Raw genomic sequence first — 15000 nt, 5'->3', positions numbered from 1 at the left:
TTGAATCAAGTTACACCTAATTTCGTTCTGATTTCAAATTCTGTTGTAATCGACTTCGTCTTTCAACTTGGCGAATTTGATATGAATCAACGAGTGTGCCTCTACATGGTTGTACAACCTACTACGAAACAGTAGTTAAATCTCCCTCAAATCACACGTAGTATAGTATGGCCCTGGACTCTTTCCACATAGGGAGAAGACGGGATTGTTGCGGCTGGTATATTTTTGACCATTGGATTTGCTCGATCGTTGTTGACCTGTGGCTAAACAATAACAGCAGCAAAAACAAGATCGATAATATATATATATAAATCGAGTAGTGACAAGCATAAAGATCAACTCCCCCACTCCCCAAACTCTGATGTTTTATCAATAATAGAAATCGATATCCGCATCTATATTAAGTTTTGAATAGTTTGGTTTCCAAGCATCTTTGGGTTTGACGCTCTGGATGTGTATATGGTACCAGACTGGACTCGAACTATGAACCATTATTTCTTAAATGTGATGTTCAATCATAACCGGAGATCAAACTGATCGAAATGTAGTGTTGATGTAAATATTATTTTTAAAAATGTTCATCGCCATAGATCCATAGCTCAGGGGTTAGAGCACTGGTCTTGTAAACCAGGGGTCGTGAGGTCGATTCTCACTGGGGGCTTCATAAAGATGTTACATGCGCAGGAGTGGTTGTGTGGTAAGTAGCTTGCTTACCAACCACATGGTTCCGGGTTCAGTCCTACTGCTTGGCACCTTGGGCAAGTGTCTTCTATTATAGCCACGGGCCGATCAAAGCCTTGTGAGTGGATTTGGTAAGCGGAATCTGAAAGAAGTCCGTCGTATATATATATATATATATATATATATTATATATATATATATATATATATATATATATATATATATAAAACTTATAAAATAAGGGCAAAAGAAAAATTCTAATGTCAAATATGCCGAAAAAAAGACAAAATTGTCAATAATCATTATAATTTATGCGTCTCGAAACGCGCCGATATAAATTTTTTAAAAATCCGTTATTACCGTATTGGTCCCAATTTCGGGGTTAAGATGTGCCGAAGATTTTCTATTTTGGATATATTTGGGGTACTTAGGTCTGCTCGGGACTTAGTGCTTGCTTTTTCCATGGGTATGAGTAAGTATTCCATTTATGTCTTACGTATTTATCGCTGAAGAGGGGAAAATTCTTATGAATTAACCCCGAAATTGGTCCAATACGGTAATAACGGATTTTTTAGAAATTTCTATCGGCGCGTTTCGAGACGCATAAATTATAATGGTTATTGACAATTTTGTCTTTTTTTCGGCATATTTGGCATTAGAATTTTTCTTTTGCCCTTATTTTATAAGTTATTTATAAATTTAACCTTTAAAGGTATTTTTTGATATGCTGGCCATTGATAAAAAATTTTTTCGGAAAAAATTTTATCCTACATTAGTTATATATATATAAAGTGTGTGTATGTTTGTCTGTCGGTGTTTGTCCCCCCCAACATCGCTTGGCAACCGATGCTTTAAAAACATAAGTTTCTGAAAATCCATGTTCTACCTGTCTTCTTAAAAATTATAATCTTATTTTGTTGTAGTTTATTTATTTATTTTAATTATTTATTTTTATATATATTTCAAAAGTTTAAAAACTTTTTATTTTCATCTAAGCCATGTTTATGGTTTAATCTTCTCTCATTAACTGTGTTATTTGTTAAGCCTTAGCTCAACACTTACGCAACATATCTATGATCATAGGCTTTCCGGCCGTGACTATTCTATCTTTTATCTATAATGCATCTATATACCACTTCTTTACTTACGCAGTAAAGTGTGATGGGCGAACATGTAGAAGCTTTATATTTGGATAGCAGTGATTGCGCTACTGAGCTGAGTTCCTTTACTTACAAAAATTCGGATGACAAAAAGGTTGACTTTACTTTACATCCTTCCCAGGATCGATGAAATAATGTAGCAGTGAAGTAATGAAATCGATAATAAAATCCATTCTATCAAGGCGGCGAGAGGGCAGAATTGTTTGCATACCAGACAAAATGCTTGGCGGCATTTTTTCTAGCTTTATTTTCTGAGTTCGTATTCCACTAAGGTTGACTTTGCTATCATCGTTTTGGGGTCGATAAAATAAGTACCAGTTAAGCATTGAACTCGATGTAATCGATTTATTCCTCCCTCAAATTCCGATAATGTTATGTATTCAGGCCTTGTGCCTGTAGTAGAAAGTATTACCCACTAATTCCTAAATACCCTGTACTAAGTAGTTTTATGCCAATACAAAACATTATTGTCTTCCTCCAGATCAGGCACATTTATGAGAAGAAAATTCCCATTTTTGATCATCCCATCTTATTTCCAGATACTAATGCCAGGACTACCTTATCTAAAATCTTCTTCTCATTGTTGGATCAGAAAATACGATTAATGAATGACAGAAACTTTCAAGCTGCATTATCATAAACTATGTTAAGGCAGCGAGCTAATAGAATCATCAGCATATCGGACAAAATGTTTAACGGCATTTCGTCCGGCTCTTTACCCACCGAGATTGACTTTACCTTTCATTCTTTCGGGACAAATAAAATATGTACCAGTTAAACACTGATGTCGATGTGGAAGCACTCCGTCGGTTACGACGATGAGGGTTCCGGTTGATCCGAATCAACGGAACAGCCTGCTCGTGAAATTAACGTGTAAGTGGCTGAGCACTCCACAGACACGTGTACCCTTAACGTAGTTCTCGGGGATATTCAACGTGGCACAGAGAGTGACAAGGCCGGCCCCTTGAAATACAGGTACAACAGAAACAGGAAGTAAGAGTGAGAGAAAATTGTGGTGAAAGAGTACAGCAGGGATCACCACCATCCCCTGCCGGAGCCTCGTGGAGCTTAGGTGTTTTTTCGCTCAATAAACACTCACAACGCCCGGTCTGGGAATCGAAACCGCGCGATCCTATGACCGCGAGTCCGCTGCCCTAACCACTGGGCCATTGCGCCTCCACTGATGTCGATGTAATCGACTTACCTATCGCCTCCGCCTTGTATCAAAAATTGAAACTATTGTCGTAAACTATGTTGTTATGGGATCTTATGATAGCGTCTCTACTCCTACGACTTTAACATACAGAACCCTTTAATTTTATGCTTAGTCACTAAGAAAGTTAATAAACTGAGGCGGTTGCCAAGGGCGTCACAATCTCAGAAACGAACTCCAGAGTAAATAGATAATAATAACAATATAATGACAGATAAAATCGTTAGATTGAGGACGTTCCTATTTGTTTCATGTTGGACGAAATTTCTTATTTTAAAGGTCTGTCTTATTGAATACCTATACTATTTAATAACCCTCATCTTTGGTAACGTAAACCCCCAAAGTAATTCATTTGCGTTCTCACAGCCAAATTTTGCTACTCTTTTCACGGGGCTAAAAATTAGTTTAACTTATTTCCTTTAATCAAATTAAAAGGGCCATGTATCATCAGAAAACAAGCTGGTATGGTACCGGAAGTAGATGCGTGAGACGCAGCTGGGTTTTTTATATATATATATAGATAAGCAGTCTTTATCAAAACATAGCTGTTATATTTAAGAATTTTTTTTTTTTTGGTTCATCCGATGTAAGAGTGTTTTATCAAAAGATGCTGATAAGGTAGGAAAATAAAGAAGATAAGAAAGAGTTTAATATGGCGGTTACATATCATGAACTTACGGCTAATAACTTTTACGTTGCGTCAGATACTCTTTTGTGGGAAATACTAGCGGAGTAAATGAAACCAACTTGTCAACGTTTCAACAAAGTGAGGGCATTATTTACACTGATTCATTTCCATGGCCGAGGACAAAATAGATGAATTACTCAGGTGTTCTATTATCAACAACCACAAGCCAAAGTGCTGAGTATTGATTTTCGAAAAGACAAAATTTTAAAAAAGACGTATCAACCATTATTTTTTTCATAACAGAAAGCTTGCCAGTGGTGAAGTTATTAGTTGAGGATAGTCACAATATTTAATATCTATAGAATTTTATGTTTTGTCTTTGTTGTAATTTATTCATTAACAACTTCTTTAAGCAGAGTCTGGGCATTTTATTTGACAAGAACAGTAAAGATTGGCACACCATGGCGACACTACAGGCGTCGAACAAGAAGACATGTAATCATACCGAAAATCCTCTCTAATTTTGGCACAAAACTAGCAAATTTGATGAAACAGAGAGAGAGAGGGGGAGGGACGGAGGGAGAGAACAAGTTGACTACATGGACCTCAGTACTTGACTGGTATCTATTTTATTGAACTCGAAAGAATGAAATGCACAGACAACCGTAGCGTAATTCGAACTCAGAAAGTAAAGCCGGAAGGACTGCGCTAAGCAGTTTTTCCGATGCACTAACGATTCTGCTAGCTCACCGCCTTTGTAATCACAGTAATAGCAGCAACAAATGGAAGGAACTGAAATTCAAAATGAAAGAAGGTGAAATAATAGTCTGTGAGAATGAAGTACTAATTGAAAATAGACAGAAATATTGGCAGAAAGTTTTAAGAAGATTGACCGATTTAGTAAGAGTTTAAATGGTGCAGAATCCTTAGTTACAATGGTACTTAGTGTCTTCAATAAATTGGAGATTTTCTTAAATTTATTGAATTATTAGTCTTGTATGATTCTCTATAATGAATGAACATGTACGCAAAATTGAAGACAATGGACAGAGCCTGAAGTATTTGGTAAAAACATGCTTTATAAACTTATTTAGTTATTAGTGAGTGTAATCAAATTAAAGATAGGAAAACTTGTGACAAACCCCAAATAACTTTCTTGAATCGTTAACTGAATCCCTGGTGTAAACTACATCGAGCAAACGACAATTGTAATAAGTTTTGTAGACATCAACGTCTCATTCTACAGCTGTTAACATAAAAGAACATTGATGGTGGTGGTGGAGCGGGGGGCTTATTTCTATAAATTAATTAACAAGCTCTTATTTAGCATAAAAGGTTACTAACAGAGCTTGAAAGTTCGTTCTTAACCTTAGATAACCTGTGAGGGTAATTCTGCGATGATAGAAACAACATGAAAGGTAAACATGACAGTGTTCAGATACGAATTTCAAATTCCATGCATATTTTTCGAACCTTGCATTAAATCCGGTTGCAAAATGATGCAGTGTGTTGTTGCACGGGTACATCATTATTTTTTGTAATTCAGTAGAGAAGCTGTGTGTTTTCTTTTCAAGTTCGACGCGTTGTTGGAACATACGCATAGAATATTTTGAATATTATTTCACTTAAACCACTTGGCGAAGAGATTGAGTAGCAGCAAGCAGTACGATCCCTAACCCATTTTCCAACAACCCTTCCTCATTATTTTCATTTTTGCCACTTTTTCTCATTCTTTTCTTTCCTGATGAAAGATAAGCATCCAAAACATCAAGTTACTCTCCTCTCTTTTTTAAGCTAATGCAACATTTGTTAAAACATATGCCTCACGGGTTGTTTTCTTTTTGTATTCATTACCTAAGGTAGGTATATGATGTATTAATTGAAAATGAAACAGTTTTTCTCTGTGGGGGAACCATAACGCGACGTCAAGTAAAGTATCTTGCCAAAACCATTTCCAACTTTAAAATTATCATCGCCTTTGTCTTTTGAATTAAATGTATCTCACAAGTAAGCAAATAGAGAAAGATAGCCTTTATATTCCCCACAAGTGAAATTAACAACATGCATTTTTATTGCAAAAGGGTAGAGCAAAGAAAGCATTTAAAAAATGATAAAGGATTAATGTTAAATAGCAGTCAGCACAGGAACATCCACTGCATTCGAAAGCAGAAACGAAATCGAAGAAAAAGAAATATCGTCTGAACCATTAGAAGATCCTCAATTTAGATTTAAATCTGAATTTTATTTGGCAATTTTGGAAACAGTTATTACATCAGTCAAAGAAATGCGTGAACAAATGGAAGAAATATGGCATGCCTTTGGTTTCTTCTATGCTATTGTTAAATTGGCCACAAAACCGTGCGTTAAAGTGCTGGAACATTGTGAAAAATTGGTTTTGGCTCTGCAATACCACAGGCATTCTGACATAAATGCATTAGGATTAAAAGATGAATTGAAAGCCAGCGTGAAGAAATTTACAGCAGAGAGTTCGCTAAAGTATGTTACCGAATTTATTTTTCCTCCATAAATTAGAAAACTTTGTACCTAATATAGTAATTGCTTTACAAACTTTTATAACTTGGCGAGTTACTGTAGCAAGAGGAGTGTTTCTAAACTCGAACTCGCTAAAAGCTATCAACAGTCGACAAACAATGAGAGTGGACGACCTCTATGAGCGAGATACAATTTCTATTGAAGACAAATGGCATATGACATAAATATAAAAGTACTTATAAAAGCGTCAGGGGAGACAAAGGCAAGGAAAATAAGTCAAGGCCACCAATTGTCTTAGTAAATGATTCTCTATCCATTGTGTTGTAGGAATAAATATCAGTCATTTCTCTAAGTATGAATCGCAGTGCATAGAACATTACAACTCGTCCAGTGACAACGAATTTGACAACCAGGCCAAGATAAGCCAGTAGAAGAATGGAGGGTGATAAAAGCCTGTTATTGTATATGATAATGTATGATATGGATTCTTGCCATATTCTTGCTCTTCTCATATAATATAATATCATATGAATTATATATATATATATATATATATATATATATATATATATATATATATATATATATATATGAAACAAGCAGATAAATATTACAGATGAATGGATACACAATGGATAGGTGAGTTTGTTGCTATGTAGGATGACGGATATATTTAGGCAGATGGATGCTACAAAATAATAATAGTTGCGTGTAAGTATGAAATTTCATCAATGGCCCATGGAATTCTTGCAATGCTCCTAATTGTCTCCATAACACAATAACAAATAACACTTCCTGTTCTTTCTCTTTCCCTCACTCCATACCACAATGTCCTGATACTTAACATTAAACATCGTAACAGGATATATAAACACACAATTATGCAAAGAGCGCAAACACACACACATACGCCTGCTCACACTGACACATAAGGTCTCTCTCTCTCTCACACACACATTCACAGACGCAGACGTTTGCTTGTGTATATACAGTGTGTATGTGTGTATGTGTATGTGTCTGTGTGTGTGTTTGTGCGTGTTACCTATTTCTTCACATTAGTAAATAATGTGAAACTGCTATGATTAGTATTACAGCAGAATTCTTAGAGTTTGGTACAAATCGCGTAGCAGTATTTCTTCCGGCTTTACATTCTGAGTTCCAATTCTGCTGAGGTCGACTTTACCTTTTGTCCTTTCGGGGTCGATAAAATAAGTACCAGTTGAACACTGGGGTCGATGTAAACGACTCATCCCCTCCTCCAAAACTGCTGCCCTTGTGGCAAAATTTGAAACCACTATTAACAATATTATTATTATTATCATCATTATTATTATCATTATTATTATTATTATTATTATTATTATTATTATTATTATTATTATTATTATTATTATTATTATTATTATTATTATTATTATTATTATTATTATTATTATTATTATTATTATTGAGTGAAAGAGTAGTGTATACCATCAAATTGACATTGGGGTAAAATATCCGAGGCCCACTATACCCATCATGACTACCCGTCTGATAAGGGTGCACCGGGCACATGCATCACAACCATATGTGCACGACATGGTGATCTCATATTAAGATAATAAACAGCGCATGGCCATGTAGGTGGGGGCCCAGTTAGAACTTTCTTCAGGTCGAGTAGCCCATCCCGCTCAAAGGGTCCCTGAATAAAGGTTGTTTAAGAATGTTGAACGAAACATCCATGTTTCCAGAAGTGAATTATTCAAACCCTAAAGAATTCCTCTCAACATATGGTTATGATGCTCCCTCACTACTTCTCCACGTGATCAGAGATACACATGCTCAACTGGTGAAGGTCAAGCAACTGATAATCAAATCTGTGGTATTGAACAGAATATTTTCTGTAGCCCACCTTTTATACGAAGACAAAACAACGTACATGATAGCACTTCCAATCAGTTAAGATCAGAAGCCATATTATTATTATTTGAGTTGAAGAAACAAAGCAATAAAAGAATTATATCCTGCAATCAACAAATGCATTTGTCCAATCCCAATCAAAATCAAAATCCCCATTGTTCTCATTGTGACTTCATAGCAAAATCCATTCCTGGACTCAAATTACATTCAAGAATCCATCGCAAATAGATGCAGCTACTTTTACTTTTAAAGATTTTTTTTGCCATTTTTATCTTTTTTTTCTCTCAATCCTCCCCTTCAAACATTCATATGTCAAAATTGGAGGTGCAATGGCCCAGTGGTTAGGGCAGCGGACTCGAGGTCTTAGGATTGCGGTTTCGATTCCCAGACCGGGCGTTGTGAGTGTTTATTGAGCGAAAACACCTAAAGCTCCACGAGGCTCCCGCAGGTGGTGGTGGTGAACCCTGCTGTACTCTTTCACCGCAACTTTCTCTCACTCTTTCTTCTTGTTTCGGTTGTACCTGTATTTCAAAGGGACCAACCTTGTCACACTCTGTGTCACGCTGAATCTCCCCGAGAACTACGTTAAGGGTACACATGTCTGTGGAGTGCTCAGCCACTTGCACGTTAATATCACGAGCAGGCTGTTCCGTTGATCGGATCAACTGGAACCTTCGTCGTCGTAACCGACGGAGTGCCAGTCGTGTGAAAATTGATGGCAGTCATCATCATCATCATCACCACTATTATTAAGGCGGCGAGCTGGCAGAATCGTTAGCACGCCGGGCGAAATGCTTAATGGCATTTCGTTCGTCTTTACGTTCTGAGTTCAAATTCCGCCGAGGTCGTCTTTGCTTTTCATCTTTTCGGGGTCGATGAAAAACGTACCAGTCGAAAACTGGAGTCGATGTAATCGACTATCCGCCTCCCCAAATTCCAGGCCTTGTGCCAATAGTAGAGAATTTTGGGTCCAGTCCCACTACGCAGCACTTTTGGCAAGTACTTTCTACTATAGCTCCGGGCTGGGCAGTACCTTGAGAGTGAATTTGGTGGTTGAAAACGGCGTGAAATCCCGTAATGTATGTTGGTTTGTTTACATCTCCGTAACTTAGCACTGCGGCAAAAAGAGGACCGACAGAATAAGTTCCAGACTAAAAATAAGTCCTGGGGTTCGACCAAACACTTCAAGGCGGTACCCCAGCATGGCCGCAGTTCAAAACACCGAAACAAGTAAACAATATATGAAAAAGTACGCCTGTCGATCCCAGATCCAAAATAAAACACAATAATACTTACAAATACAAAAATTTAAAAACTCACCTAGATCGCTCAGCATATAAATATCCTGGAAACTGTTCGGAATCGTGCAACAGAACGAATACCCATCGTTAGGCATCTGCCATACTCTGAACGTCTTGTTTCCCTAGGCATGGACACACAGAAGCTCAGACGTCAGGCAACTGACTTGGTAGACACCCACAAGATTATCCACCCTCTTTCCAACAACAACCTTGGGCACCTTATTGAGTTCCATATGACAAACACTCGCGGACATGCTTATAAAATCAAGAATCAACATAGCACCCATGACCTTCGGAAACATTTTTTCACGCTCAGAATTGTTGAAGCATAGAATAAACTACCCGCATCAGTCGTTAGCTGTCGTGACACTACATCCTTCAAAACTTCCATGTCTCCTGCAATCCACCAAAAGTAGACCTGATGGCTTTTTTTTCTCTTAGTTGTAATGCACCTGAGCACTATACAATTTCTTTCGTGTTATTCATAATCTTGCGTTCCTTCCTAGACCAAAAAAAAAAGGGGGACTTCAAGTTTCGTTAATTCGAAACTGTTTAGAACAAGAAAAGAAAACGAAAAAGTAAAAAGAAAAACAGAAAAAAAGAAAAGAAAACAAGAAAGAGTAATACACTTATTTGTCCTATTTTAAAAGTTTTCTATAAATCTGATAGAACATTCCAGCCATTTCTCTTCCCTTTCCTTCACCAGAGCAAAAATGTAATAATTAAAAGATTGTCTTTCGTTCCTTCCCAAACGAAAAAGACGTCATCACGCAACCGTAACCAAAGTAACTGGTTTATGAACTAGCAATGATTTGAATGTCTCTGGTAACTATAGCTCGAATTTTGTTATGTTGACATCAGCAGAATTAACTGTCATGGCGGTTAGTACCTATGACACATTTCTTCGTCGGATGGTAAAATTTTTGTCAAAACTTCATTGTATTGCCTTGTAATACATACCTCTATAATTTGCATAAGAAATTATGTGGAATACTTTAGTTTGGCTGTTTTTCAAGTGTGTCCATGCTCGCTTTCACTTCTTTACTAAAATCAGTTTCCGAAACTATTTCGGTGCTTAATTTTGGAAACAAAATCAAAAGCATCCCCCACCCCCAACAGGGAGAAGAAAACCATCCAACCGCTTCGAAATTTTGGCCGTACAACATTCATACCCGCTGCTGGTGAGCGCAGCGGAAGAAATTTTTCTGATTATTTTGTGCAGTTTTGAAAAGCCATAAAATACAAGAGTTCTTTGCTTTTGCTGCAATATTTTAGATTCGATGTCATTTATAAAATTGAGTTATTTTTTTCCTATTTCCAAAATTATTTTATTAAGTTCTGTCCTCAAACCACATGAAGACAATTATATTTGTAAAACTACATAGCGTTCAGCTCTAATAAGGGAGGGTGGGGAAACGAGCAAAATGACAGGAAAGTTCCATCAAATTGATACAAAACGTTTTGGTTAAAAATTTCTCTCTCCTCATTTTCTTTTCTCCTTTTTTTTTAATTGGTTACAAACAAACGAAACTTGACGTCACTGTCGTCTGGGAAGGAGCGCAAAATAGACTCGTTGAAATTTTGAATTTCTGCATTTTTGTGTACTTTTCATTTTTTATTATTCTTGTCTTATTGTGAATCAGACGGAGACATACGTACTGTTAAAATATTGCTCTAATGAATAAATTCAACCCGTGTTTTACGGCATATCGCGCTCTGCTAATTGTGTATTTGTCGTCGTAGAGAGGATTTACGTCAAATTTCATACGCCAGAAAAATGTTACGACACTGATGGTGTCGGGGAAAAAGCCCAGCTCTTTCGCGTACATGTAGCAGTAACAGCTACTTAAGAGCTTTCTTCTCCGAGAAAGAGGAGAAGAGAGAGTGACAGACCGCAGCAGAGACGACTGTTTCTAAAAGTGTTCTAGTCTCAGCTCCGAGGATAAACAAAAAACTCGCTTCATACCTAATTGTCAGACGCTGACAAATAAGCGCCCGACGAATTTTGATTAGCCCGTTTTGCCTACTTCCATTTTTGTTAACAATTTTTTCTTTCGTACAGAGCTAACTCGACGTAAAACATCTTTACTTTGCAAAGGATGGAATCAATAATCATGCATTTGGGGGAATTTTTCCATTATATAAAGTATAAAGTTTATTCAGGATACAAATCTGCACCATACTGTTTCTTCTTTTAAATTGATGACTTCTCCTTTATCGAATTTATCTTTTATTTGTATCAGGATGAAAGTTTTAGCAACTTAATTTGTTTCTCGGGCAATTGCTCCATCTTTTTACGTTTTAGGAGGGGGGGGGCAAGGCTTGTAGCAAAACACCAAGTAACTTTTCCCTTAACCATATTTGGGTGACAAGAATTTACTGTTATTCTATTCCCATAAATAATGCGGTTTTTATGCTTTTATTTTTCAAAATTCAGATAAACAAAGTTCATTTTTAATTTAAGGTATGATCTCCTTCATTTTCTACCATGCTCTCCCATCTATCTGGTAGACTTGCAAGGCTCCTCTTCCAAAATTCACTTGTCCGTGATGAAAAATACCCCCCCCCCAGTACTATTCTGACCTCGTCTACAGAATTCATATTTTTTCAAGAATGCGGAATAAATGATAATTAGATGGGGCAATGTCCGGCGAATATGGTGGGTGGAGCATCGTTTCCCATTCAAACTGCTCCAGTCTTTCGAATGACATCCTTTTATATGTTGTCAAGTATTATCCTGATGGAACATTTTTTGTCTTGAAACCAAAGATAGTCGTTTTCCGATGACATGCAGGTGTCGATCGATGAATGATTAAATGACCAAATCCAAGGTACTCTGCTAGTTCCTCAACAGTTACGATGAGATTTTGTTCCACCAGAGTTTGCAGGACGTCCTCGTCGAGCATTTCAGATCTTCCTGGACGAGGCTCATCTCCTAGGCTGTCATCTCCGACTCGGAATTTCTGGAATCACCATTAACACTGGCTTACGCTATGTCCGATCCCTATGTACTGCATCAATATTCCTCGCACTTTCCGCTGCGTTGCTGCCTTTATTAAACTCATAAATTAAAATATGTCGAATGTGCTCCTTTGTCATTTCTGTATTAGCTTTGAAAAAGTAACTGTTAAAATCGAACTAAATTCTTCAAAACTTGCACTAAGTTGATGCAAGTAGTTTATCTCTTCCCCCTCCCTCCGACTTTTAGTTCATCCAGTTGAAAAAAAACCGCATCATTCATGGGATGACCCAATATGTTAAGATCAGCTTCAGATTACAACCAGTCGATGATTGTAGTGAATACTAGATTACAGTTATGGGGCCCCAGGCCAAGACATTACACCCAGCTAATCAGTAATTTAACTGACAACCAAAATACGAAGGTTGTTTAAGGAACAAACAAAAGATGTACTTTAGAAATTCCTTTTCAGAATCTTAAGGAATATTTCTCCTACTTCCTAAATACCGTGACCATCTGTTAGATTAGTCTGATAGGACAATTAAGATTGCCTTCATTCCTAGATAGCTATACGATGCCACTTCCAAATACCCACGAATATACATACTTCACCTTGGGAAAATAAAGTTTAAGCACACGCACACGCACACATACACACATACACACACACACACATTTCTGTGTGTGTGTGTGTGTGTGTGTGTATGTGTGTATGTTTTGTGTGTGAAAGCTAGTTAAATAGAAAGTGATAACGAAAGACAGCATGTGGTAAGTGAGGTAACTAAGGCAAACAAAATCTTAGATTCAGAGAGATATTTATTAATAATATACATTACAAAACAAGTACACGCACACACACACACATACACACCCACACACACATACACACTCACACGCACACACGCGTGCATGCACAGTGCGTATGCGATTGTGTGTCTGTGGGCAGGGGATGTATCTATGCATGTAAGCAAACACAATCATATATATGTGTTGTATATGTGTGTGCGTATGTGTGTGTGCGTATGTGTGTGTGCGTGTGCGTGTGTGTGTGTGAGCATGATAGATAGATCGATAGATAGATAGATAGATAGATAGATAGATAGAAAGATAGATAGATAGATAGATAGATAGATAGATAGATAGATAGATAGATAGATAGATAGATAGATAGATAGATAGATAGATAGATAGATAGATAGATGTCCATAAGCCAGAAATAACAGCACATTCAATATAAGTAATAGAACGGGTATATTTCTAAATCGTCAGACATTGTTACTAGTTATGGCATATAATTGGCCCGAATGTTCTCGACGGCTTCGCGCCGAATATTACTACGAGGCAATATTGACGACTTTTCAGACATACTGGCCAAAAGCAGATAGCATCTTTAACGCTCGCAGCACATAGGTTCTAGATTGTGGTGACAAAAAGGTGAAACGCAACTTAACGAACAATATCCCGGGAGAGACGGAACGAAGAAGTAAGGATTGATGTTAGTGACATTGGTAATGTGTGGAGATTATGTGTATATCGTTCTCTAGTTTAAAACGAAACAAGGCCACATAGTCAAGATGAATTTGCGCTCATGAGGTCAGTATCCAAAGATCTCGATTTTTTCTAGTTCAGAAAAGCGCCCGGAAGGATTGAATTTCTGAGAATGATTCTGCATCTTCTACTTTCATTAAGATATGGCCTAGATCGAGACTTTCGAGTTGAGCTGGGGGCAGTAGTGCGAAATTAATCGTAAAAGAACTATACTGAATATTAAACTTCATGTTCTAAAAAGCATGATGCGAGAGAAAAAATATCTGTCTCAATGTTAAAATATTAAAGCTTGCAACATCTACAGTAGGAACAAGTGACAACAGAGAGAAGGTTAAGTCAAGCGCTCTAAAAGCTACTCCGCTCACTGCTGGGAATTCATTTTTCCTTAGAGCTGTGATACTGAAAATAGAACGACGTTTTGGTGTTTGGATCGTGGATAAGTATGATGGTCATAAAAAACTCAAAAGTTTGTATGACAATTTGCGAAGAAGGAAGGTGAAATTTCTAATGAAAACCTTTTCTGGCTTACAAAAGCTGATTTGAAAGGTTTAACAAGCGCTTGAATTTGTACAACATGAAAATGTCTGGTGCCGTTGCCAATATACAGAATCTGCTAACTGAAGAAATTATTGCTAAAGGGGGTTTGTGTGGTAAGTAGCTTACTTACGAAACACATGGTTCCGGGCTCAGTCCCTCTGCGTGGCGCCTTGGGCAAGTGACTTCTATTATAGCCTCGGGCCGACCAAAGCCTTGTGAGTGTGTTTGGTTGATGGAAACTGAAAGAAGCCCGTCGTATATATGTATAAATATATTATGTATGTGTATATGTTTGTGTGTCTGTGCTTGTTTCCCCCCCCCCTAACATTGCTTGACAACCGATGCTGGCGTGTTTACATCCCCGTAACTTAGCGGTTCGGCAAAAGAGACCGATAGAATAAGTAGTAGGCTTACAAAGAATAAGTCGTGGGGTCGATTTGCTCGACTAAAGGCGGTACTCCAGCGTGGCCACTGTCAAATGACTGAAACAAGTAAAAGAGTAAAAGAGAGTAAGATTACAGTGTTGTTGAAACTGCACTTTTATAGAATCTCACGGCTGTTAGAGCTTCTCGAGAAGAAAA

General features: G+C 37.4%; 1 non-coding gene across 1 annotated transcript; it reads left to right on the top strand.

Annotated features, from left to right (window-relative positions):
- Nucleotides 1-583: 583 nt before the first annotated feature.
- On the top strand, nucleotides 584-661 carry Trnat-ugu. Its single transcript has one exon. It is a non-coding gene; the product is annotated as a tRNA-Thr (tRNA).
- The last annotated feature ends 14339 nt before the right edge of the window (nucleotides 662-15000 follow it).

Source organism: Octopus sinensis, linkage group LG8 (assembly GCF_006345805.1).
Source record: "Octopus sinensis linkage group LG8, ASM634580v1, whole genome shotgun sequence".
In the NCBI taxonomy this organism is placed as follows: Eukaryota; Metazoa; Mollusca; class Cephalopoda; order Octopoda; family Octopodidae; genus Octopus; species Octopus sinensis.
Note: the sequence above shows the minus strand (reverse complement) of the source record. Positions and strands in the feature narration are given on the sequence as shown.